The sequence below is a fragment of the Trichosurus vulpecula genome, chromosome 3, assembly GCF_011100635.1.
Source record: "Trichosurus vulpecula isolate mTriVul1 chromosome 3, mTriVul1.pri, whole genome shotgun sequence".
NCBI classification, from domain to species: domain Eukaryota; kingdom Metazoa; phylum Chordata; class Mammalia; order Diprotodontia; family Phalangeridae; genus Trichosurus; species Trichosurus vulpecula.
The window spans coordinates 87,735,887-87,747,049 of NC_050575.1; positions in this window are offsets into that span (position 1 = coordinate 87,735,887).

Sequence of the window (11,163 nt, forward strand, 5' to 3'; positions counted from 1 at the left end):
AGTCTAGCAACCCTGGTTAAAAAAAAAAAAGTAAATTTGTCTCTACCCATTCTTACTAAGGCCATGGTGGCTCATTGGGATCACTGTTCTCTTTCTAAGTATATGTCAGATTCTTATTACAGGGTCATAGTAGGAGTGTACTAGTAAATGGATTCCTTTTTAGAGGCACAAGTGTGATTAGGTAATAAAGGCAGTCTTAGAAAGAGCACTGAATTGGGAATGAGAAGATTTGGGTTTGAAGCTTGTCTCTGATATTTACTACCTATGTGACCCTGGGCAACTCAACTGCCCTTTGGGGACTCATTTGTAGAATGAAAATTCCAGGAGGATGAACACTTTCATTTTTGTTTCTGCAGCTCCATCACTTAACGTGATGCCTGGAATATGGTAGGTGCTTAATAAAGATTGTAGATTGGAATGTAATTTTTTAAAAATTAGGGGTTTGGACTATATGATCTTTAAGTTTCCTTCCACTGGTAAGTCTTATACTCTTAATATCCTAATATCTCTACTGCAGTCTGCATACCATGACTTCATCCTGTGTCATCTTGCACATATCCAATCAGTGCACATCAAGAGAAGGAGGGAAGGCAGGAAGAAGAAAAGGAAGGAGGGAAGGATGAAAGAAAAGGAAGGAAGAATAAGAGGAAGGAGGAAAGGAGAAAAGAGAGAAAGGAGGGAGGGAGGAAGGAAAGAATAGGAGGAAGAAAAGAAATAAGAAAGGAGTTAAGTGAGGGAGTAGTGTGAGAAGTAGGGAGGAAAGAAGGGCGGCAGAAAAGATATGAAGGCAGTTACTGAAGGTCGATTTGCTCATTGTGATGTTCTTTGGGCCTAAAATTTCACTTTACCACTAGAATTTAATTTTGTTTTGTACTGCATCTTGATCCAGATATATAAGGAAGTACATATATTGGTAATATAAATATTTTTTGCATGCAACATATTGATAGATACATAAGTTTAGTTAATTTTCATTAATGGTTGACAAATGCAGAGTTTATGTCTGTGCCAACGAGTCAGTTTTCAACCTGACATAGGGATAGCTTGGGGTATGAACTTGTTGCCAGAAGACCTGATTTCAGATCCTGACTCTACTACTTACTAGCTAGTAAGACATTAGGCAAGTTAATTTTCTCTTGGCCTCAGCTTCTATATCTGGGAAATGGGGAGTCACTCTACATAGCTGGCAGAAGGCAAATACTTATAAACTTTAAAATATAGTAGAAATCTGAGTTGTTATGATTTGTTTATAAGTGAGTTGCTACATCTTTACCACTAGCTATTAGCACATTCAAGGAGAATTGATTGAGCATAACAAAGTTATAATTGAAAGATGTGTGGGAGAGGCTGAACTGGACTCAAGTTAGGAGACTGGAGTCCATATCCTAACTCAGCTCATATTGGCTGTGGGACCTAGAACAAGTCACATATCTGAGTCTGTTTCCTCATCTGTAAAATGGTGATAGCGATACCTGCCTCACCTGCCTCACAGGGTTGTTGCATCTTTGCAAACCAGGGAAATGGGAACCATTATTATGGCTGTTATTTGGTTGTCTTGCTAATCATTTCCCTCTGCTAGACAGCAACATTCAGTGTAACGATTATTGATATTCTCACAGCCCTCAGGGGAGTGAGAGCACAGGAGAGCTAGCTCCACGCATGTAGGTGTTGGGTAGGAACAAGTTCTCTTTTAAACCCTGGCTGGATAAAACAATTGAGCTCTCGTTTGGGGAAAGGTTGAGGGGAGAGAAGACTGAAAAACAGGAGAAACTACCTGGTTGTCTTGACTAGAGGCACCAGTGATTTCTTCAGTCACTACCTTATGCTCTCCAGGTACAGAAACAGGGGAAGGAGGCTGGAGGTCTAATGGGCCCCTCAGAGGCCAGCAGATTGGAACCGTTATGGGGTCATAGGACTCAGAATTAGGAGGGATCATAGCATATCAATCACAGAACACAGATCTAAAGCTAGAAGGAATCTTGGGGCCATTTAGTTCAATGTCCTCATTTTGCAGAGAAGAAAACTAAGAGCCAGCGTGGTGGTGACGGGTGGGGAGGAAGGAGGCTGAGTGATTTACCCAAGGCTGCACATCCATTCAGTAGCAGAGTCAGGATTTGAACCCAGATCCTCTCATTCAAAATTCAATGCTCCCTCCACTATTCCACCCAGTGTGATTTTGTGGCCACCCAGTTTTGCTTTGACTCAGGAGGAACTCGTGCCTTGGCACTTCAGGTTCCTCTTAAGAGGGAGACTACGTGAATGGGGGGCTCTTATGTGAAGGGTATAGCGACGGTGATGGTGACTGGGTATTTGATTAGGTATATTGAAAAGGAAACACTAAGCTAAGCTACCCTCACTGATATCGGATTCCCCTACTTCATAGTACTCAGAGAATTTCCCTGAATGCCCTTAGAAAAGAAGGGATGTAGAACTAACCGGAAGAAACCTCCACATCTCAAAAGACTGGAATCATAACCCAGACTGTCAGAGCTGGAGGGAGGGCACTTTAGAACATGGAATGTCAGACCTGGAAGGTACCTTAGAACATATCGTGTTAGAGTTGGAAGTGATCTTTGAGATGGTATGCTCCAGGGATTCTTAACCTGGGGTTCACAGACTCCTAAGGGGTCCGTGGATAGAGTTTGGAGGACCTGTGAATTTGGATGGATAAAATATTTAGACAACTGCATTTTGACAGATTTGGTTTTCTTTGTAATCTGGTGTAATTTATTTTATACATTCAAAAGCATGATTCTGAGAAAAGGCCCATAGGCTTCACTGGACTGCCCAAGACATACCAAAAAAGGTCTAAAAATCTCTGATCTAATTAACAGATAGGGAAATTGCTTCAATAACTTGCTCAAGATCACTCAGGTATTAGTGGAAAAACTTGTGACTTGAACCCAAGTCTCCTAACTCCCTGCCCAATGGTCTTTATATTATACCATACATACTAATCCAGCTCTTGCTACATATTTTTGATCCATCTGTGAAGCAATGTGGGCCTGACCCTAGACCAGTGACAGAGGGAATGGGGGAGGGATGAATTTTGGGGAGGAGGCAATTATTTGTATGCAGTTTTGGTTCCAATCCATCCCCAATGACAAAGCCATAAACAGTTGACTGCCCAGATTCTCCATGAATAAAATGATGGACAGCGCCTAGTGTGGCCTGCCAACGAAAGCTCAGACGCTCCAGCTTTCCTGTCTCCCTCTCCATCTTTGGCATTATGAAGAGCTGCCAGACCAGACAGCGCCTTACCCCCTGCCAGCCACAATCCAGACATGATTTTCAAGTCCAGACCTCAGACCTGGCCCTTGCTATACAACTGCAGTACCTATACATACACACCTACCGCCACACACTGACAAAGAAAAAAGCTCAGGTTTTCCCTTGAGAAAAGTGGTCAATATTCTTTTTGGTGTCTACCATCCTTCAAGTGACTATAATATGTGAAAGCTGGAAGGTACCTTAGAGCTAATCTGTATTTTTACAGAGATGGAAACAGAGGTACCGAACGGTTAATTGTTCAGAGTCTCCAACCATTAGAATTTACGTAAGCTCCTTGAAGGCAGAGACTGGTTCTTGCCTTCCTTTGTATCCCCAGTGTTTAGCACAATGCCTGCCACATAAGTGCTTAATAAATGCCTGTTGATTCACAGGGTTTTTTATAGGCCTTAATAATGCATTGATGTAGCCCTCTAATGTTTATAAAATACTTCCCTTACAGCAACCCTGCAAGATAAGCCACGTATTACTATCCCCACTTTAAAGATGAAAAAACTGAGAGCTCTGTGTCTTCCCCAAGGTCATGTAATAAAGGGAAGAGCCAATACTGAAACCCAGATTCTCTGATTCTAAATTGCCTATGCCTCAGTTGCCTTATGTTGTGGTTCCTCGTGTCTTTTAATTACATGATTCATCTCCCCTCGAAAGTTTGTAGCTACTAGTAGTCAATTGAGAGGCGGAAGAGCAATTCAATTCAACTGAATACTGATTGTTTGACCACCTCCTGTTCGCAAGACATTTGGGGGTAAGGGACACATAGACATCAATTTCAAGATGTGTTCACTTTCCTTATAAAGTCTCTTGGCTTTGGTGAACCTCAGTTTTTCCCATCTGTACAATGGAAATGATAATCTCTACCTATCTGAATCACAGAGCTGTTGTGAGAATTGAGATGTGTGTGAAAAACACTTTAAAAAGAACTGTTAAGGTACCAATTATTGTAAGCAGCAGCAGCCTTACCACGGCAACGATTACAGATGGGCTTTGGAGTGATTCCTTTTTCAGCCACAGCACTTCTCAAAGGCCACCTAACTGGACTGTTAGGGGGGTTGGAATGTGCATTAGTGAAATGTCCACACACAATGGAGTCATGGATTTTCCTTGAGATGTTGTAGAATTACAAAAGTATTGATTGGCCTGGAGAAGAAAGGAGGAAGAGAAAATCCAGGGATAGAACTTGATAAGCTGATAAGAATGTTTGGGGCATTGTTTCTACAAATATCAGCCATTATAGCACAGACTGATTTTCAGCAGTGGGTTTTTTTTTTCTACCTATTGGGAAATGCAGCTGTATGAACCCCGAATATCTACCTTACAGCCAATCTCCAATTGGAGATTCTGTTACTGTAATGATCATCAGCTTTGGAAGCTTCGGCACCACTGATAAATACAATGATCCATGACAGTTCCAAAGGACTCTTGATGAAATATGCTATCTACCTCCAGTCAGACAACTGATGGACTGAGTGCAGACTGAAGTATGTATTAGTTTATTTTTCTGGCTTCTTTTTTCATCCACGCAAGATGGCTAATGTTTTGGATGACTTAATATGTACAATGAGTATTGTATTTCTTGCCTTGTGGGAGGCGGTGGAGGGAGAGAGAGAATTTGGAAATGAAAACAAAAATAAAAAGCAAATCTAGAGATATTAGATTTCACAATACATTATGTTTTTTTTTTAAGAACTCAGGGCATCAGGGACAGTATAATATTGTGCTGGAAAGAGATCTACTTGGAAGCTTGAGACCTGGGTTCTAATACTAGCCCTACCCGTAGCTTGCTGTGTGATTTTGAGCAAAATACTTACCTTCTCTCCATTCCCTATACCACAAGGAGATTGGATAAGATGGTCTTGAGAAAACCTTTCAGTTCTAATATGATTCTGTGACTACAATCCAGAGTTCTGCTCCTCTTGGAGATCTACCACAGCAGTTTTCCAGAGGGGCTACTAGCGACCAGCATGTAAGAGAATCAAGACAAATTTTGAAGGGACCTATATTCAGTGCGCAATGTTTGTATTTTTGCCAGAGACAAATGAATCATTTATTCTCTAAGCACAGATTGCTTGGAGGCTTACAGTGTTTGTAAAGGGGGCTAAGGAACATGTGTCCTTTCTCCAGGTTATCAGGGAGGGTGAAACGTTCCTTTGAAAAACAGAAAGAAAGGTCCTGTGGTGGAGGTGGAATTCTAAGGCCCTGCCCTGGGCAGGTTAAGCTCATTTTTTCCTTAAGAGGTACCAAAATTGTCCTCAAGATTTAATTGGATTATGGACTGAAGGCTCAGGCTATGATGCAACTTCATGAAACCCTTAGGAAAAGCTAAGGCTTTTCAAGGATTCTGACCAGCAAATCAGCAAAATTAACACCAGTACAGGGGAAGCAGTCCTGAGCTGAATCAATGCTATATCCTCACTAAATTATCCTTTCCCTGCTCTGAAAATCTTTCCTCGGCTAGGGCTAAGCAAGCCTCCTTTTGTTAACTGCCAGATGGTTTACAAGTGTTTTATTTTGCTCACATCTTGAGTTAGGTCTGGGCTACCACACATTTCCATTTGAAAGCAGAGAAGAAAAGAAATAGTAAGAGGCAGAGAAAAATAGTGACCTCGGTTAAAAGGTTGTCAGGTAGGTACGTTTGGTGCAATGGAGAAAGGGAAGGAACTTTGAACACCAGGAAATAACAGGTTTTGGGCTTTTTCTAAAAAGAAGGGAACTAGAACCTGTATGGAGAAAGCAACCCCTTCTCTTATGAGCGATGAACGTGGATTTACAGGTGCTGCTGGGTAAAAATGAGGAGTGGGGGTTGATGAACAGCAACCGAATAACAACAGCAGGGGTTTTTTGTCTTCCTGGAGCTTGCAAGCCAGGAGGGGGACATGGCAGAGAACCTCCAAAGACTTAAGTCAGATTACTACACACTTATGGTGTTTCATGTGGTCACAAATGATACAACCAGAACAAATCTGGAAGTGTTGTCAAAGATTATAGGCTTAGGGAAGAAGACCTTAGGGGCGTAGGTGGTGCTTTCATCTGCCAATCACAGACAAAGACAAAATAAAGGCCAATGTGAGAAGTGAACAGCTGCAAAGGATGCTACCTAACACCTTCCCCCCACTCCTCAGCAGCTGTGGGAGGTCCACAGGTGTGGAACGTTATAAAAATTTTCAGACTTTTTCAAAGCATTGATTAGTTTTGCTGATTTTCACCCTCTTATTCTTTTTCTTAAAAAAAAAAATCTTTTTATGTGGGATGGCTCTCTGGGAGGGAGAGGTATATTGGGAGAAATTTAGATGGTGAAAAACAAAAGTTACCAATAAAAAATAATTCCACAGATGATGTCTGAGAAAAGGATTTGAATTTCTGGACCACAGATTAAAAATATAGGAAGGAAAGACTCCTTTCACGGGAGGACAGAGACTCCTCACAAGACTTGTATTTGCCTAAACTATTACAAATCTTATCCAAAGTACTTTAAACTGAAAACAATGCTAGATACCAAAGAGATGCTATACTGTAGGAAGAACTACAGGAGATACATGCAAATTCACAGAAGAGCATGAAAATAAAACCTACCGTCTCAGCTGTTTATAAAAAGTATGGATGATAAGCAAATCGAGCTAACAGAAAGAAGTAAATTTGACCTCATCACTGAAGCTTGGTGGGATGAGATCTTTGCCAAGTATATAATTCTAGAAGGGTATACTTTACTCAAAAGGAACAGGAGAGGTAAAGTGGGGGGCGGTGGTGGAGGAGCAGCTTTGTAAATGAAAATCTAGGAACCAGATGAGTGGAACCATGGTGGAGAACATTTGGGTAGATATCAATGGAGGCAGAATGAGTAACAATATTGTCATGTGAGTGTACTACAGACCCCACCCAGAACAAAAAGAGGAACTGATGAGGTATGGAAAACGAATTGAATGCTACAGAGCTGATGGGGACTTCATTTATGCCTGCTGGAACTCTGTGATGAAATCTGAGCAGCTAATATCTTCCTGATTTGCCTTAATGATACTAGCATCTTTCAAAATGTAGAGTAACTAAAGAGAATATTCTATTCTAGATCTGATTTTCATCCAAAGGGGGAGGCCAGCTGCTGAGGCAGAAATGATGGGAACCTTGTGGGAAAGTGACTATACCACTTAAGAATTTGTCACAAAGGTAAGGAAAATCTAAACATAAGCTGACACCTACCCTATATTTGTGGAGAAAAAATTTTAAAGCTTTCAGAGAAAGGATAGAAAGGATTCAGAATCTACTGGTCAGATAACAGCTTGAATGCTGCCTTCAGTTGTAGACATCACAAAACAAGGAGACCGATGAGAAGCAGCACAGTCTATTACAGATCTGACCTGGGAGTCAGGAAAACCTGGGTTCTAGTACTGCCTTTTACGCATGGTAGCTGTGAGACCTTGGGCAAACCATTTAACCTCAGTGCCTCAGCTCTCAAAGACTATAATTTACCTTGACTTGCTGATGGGAAAATCTGAATAAGTGGGCTCCTCCTTATTGAAGGTCTTCAAGGAGAGGCTTGGTGACAACTCACTGGCAACATTGTAAAAGGGATTTTTTTTTTCATATCGGCTAAGTTAGGTAGCTTGTGAGGGTCCTTATAATTCTGAGATTCTGTAAAATGGAGTCAAGAACCCTTCTGACACCACAGATACTAAGGATGTCGGTAGGAAAACCAAGAGACGGAGTCAAACTAAGCTACATACGTGATCAGGTATGGGTAATTCAGTTAATATTCTACTGTACCCAAATGCAAACATGCAATACACCCATCATGATGGTCACTAGCTGTGATATCTGAAAAGCCCACAAGATGGGGATGCTAACACAAGATATTGAACCTTCAAAACGAGATGCTCCATCCCCTTCCTTTTCACAGGAAATGCTTTTTTCTCAATTTTAAAGTGAGGGAAAACAAAAAGAATGAAGAATGTAACATCATGATGGATCAATTTATTAAATTAACAATTTATCTACCAAGTTTTGAGGTGTTTACACATTAGTGCTTTTTGACTAGCTGTTTCCGAATCTAGGCTTTTCACTGATGCCAATGGGTGCAGAATAAGAAGTTCAGAGCAGTCTGCAGTGTGAAGTAGTTGAGGACCTTTCAGTATTTTTTTCTAAAGATACTGAAGCCTTAGAACAGCAAGGTTTAAAAGCTCAGGTGTGGTTAACCTCAAAGGAAGCTTCTTTTGTTTTATTTCGAAAAGGAAATTGTCATTCACCACCCCCCACCCCCCTTTTATAACAAACAGAAGACATGACACTGTAGGTAGATAGGGTTAATCTTTAGGAGGCAGGAAAACCTGGGCTCAGATCTCTTGATTTGCTTTCCCTTTCATAAAATGCTGGGGGGAGAGGGGGATTTTGGTTTGATAGCCTATGTCCCTTCCAGCTGTGTAACCACGGGCAAGTTGATTAACTTCAACATCCCAAGCAACTAACAGGAAGTTAACAAGAGCAGACAGGCATTGGTGAAGTTTTTCCTGCACATACTAAAGAAATGACAAATCTCCTTTAGAGAAATGATCTTTTCTTTCATATATTAATAAGCAATTATTGAATTAGGACTAAAGGGTTTTCCACTCCCTCATCCAGAAATCAGGCATTGTGGGAAATCTTGGGCAAGACTTAGCCAGGTGTGAAGTGAGCAGAACCACAACATTGTATATAGTTAATGGCAACTTTGTGTGATGACCAACTTTGATAGCTAAGTTAGTTCTTCTTAGCAATGCAAGGATCAAAAACGATTACAAAAGATTCATGATGGAAAATGCTATCCACATCCAGGGAAAGAACTATGGAGTCTGAATGCAGATCAAATGATAATATTTCCTTTTTTTTCCCTCTCTCATGGTTTTTCCCTTTTGTTGATTCTTCTTTCACAATGACTAATGTGGAAATGTTTAATATGATTGTACAAGAATAGCCTATATCAGATGGCATGTTGTCTTGGGGATGGGGAAAAATTTAGAACTCAAAATCTTTAAAAGTGAATGCTGAAAACCAAAAATAAATAAATGAATGAATGAATGAATGAATGAATGAATGAATAAATAAACTGACTTAGCCAGGTAGGCTAAGATCTAATCAAAGACAATGAAGAAATTCTAAGTTTAGGTGAATTGGTGGATTCTTCCTCATTTATTTACTCAAGACAAATCTCAGAAGATGTGGATTTTCCCTTTTGTCAGACAGGTTAGATACGGTAATTAAGTCTCTCTGACCAAGCCTGGGTGCTCAGTGTCACATACTCCAAGACCCTCATGGGAATAAGCCCACTTCTCATTATAATATTCATTCTCATTATTTGTTAACCAATCAGAGTTGAATGCCACCATCAGGAACACCCACTCTTCCAAGGGCATATAAATTGTGAGCCCACCTCCATGATTTGTCTTTGGACCAAGAGAGACAGCCAAATGCCCAAATGCCCATCCTTTATGTTAGCATTATTAATAAAATGACTAATTACACAGAAACGTCTCTTGAACTTTTTAAATGTCACATCACCTTCCTCCCTGCCCCCCTCGCCCCAAAAAACCCCCAAACACCTCATCTTATAGGGTAGCGCCAACAGTAGGGGACTCAGGTGAGCTCAAAATGAAGTAATGCAGATTTTGCATATGCAAACACTTCTCATAGGGAGTGAGCCCAGAGTCAGTGACATTTGAGATACTCAAAACTGACTTCCCCAGTAAGACTTAGTTGGAGCTTTTTGGAACAAACTACCCTTCAGTTTCAAATTCAATTCTGTAAATTCTTAACCTCAAATTTAAGTGTTGTAAAGTACCTTTGGGCAGCTTTTAAAAGCAGACTCAACTCTATAGAGGCTTAATAAGATTCACAACTTCACCTTTTCATTTCTAGCGTAATAGGAACAATGCACAAAAGGGAACCGAAGACACAGCCTCCTTTGACTTCTGGAATGTCCAACTCTCGCCCCCTGCCCCCCTCCCCCACGATAATTCTAATCAAGCATGCACATACTTTTCCTTCTTGAAATGTCTTGGATAGGAAGCCATTTATGGATTAGGTCTGAGCGGCACTCCAAGGGACGAAAAAGCAGGCAGGCAACCTAGGTCCTCTTTACATTAAAGCCTGGCTCTAGCTCCATCTGCTCAATTACTAGCAAACAAACTCTGAAGCTTCCTGCAAAAACACACAATCTTTTTAATGGTATACAAAAATCCTCATTTGAGTCTTGTAGTCTTCACACATGATCTCTCCTTATCTACACAATGGCTACAGGACTTACTGAATAAAAGTCATGAAATAATGTTAATTATAATACTGTTATTATACTAATAGGTAAAATGCATATGGTAATTTAAGGGCTGTTTTCTTCAGTGACTTGCTCAGGGTCATACAGCTTGCATTTAAGGTAGCAGAACTCAGGTCTACCTGATTCCAAATTGAACACCATCTACTTAAGCCACATATATTTTACCCTATTACTACATATTAGGCTCTACTAGGGCAAAGACTGTCCTATCTTCCAGCAGAGTAAACGCTTAGTGCATAGTTTTATGTTAAAAGAGTATGGGGTGGGAACAACAGTCAAGCCTTTAATTCCTTTAGTGCAAAGAGAACCCAGAGCAAGAACTAGGTGTTGTACTTTAACAACAATTAGAGTTTAAACTATCAAGCCCTTATGTTTACATTTTATTAAGCTGATAGAAAAAAAATCTTTTTTTGTTTTTTTAACAGTAGAAAGCTACGTTAATAGTCAAGTTAGGAATCAGGGTTAAAAGATGTCTTGAAGATAATCCTGTTCAAGCCCTTCATTTTGTAAGATGAGGAAACTGAGGCCCAGAGGCGGCTTGGTCAAGGTCATAACTGGGACTCAAACCCAGATCCTATGAC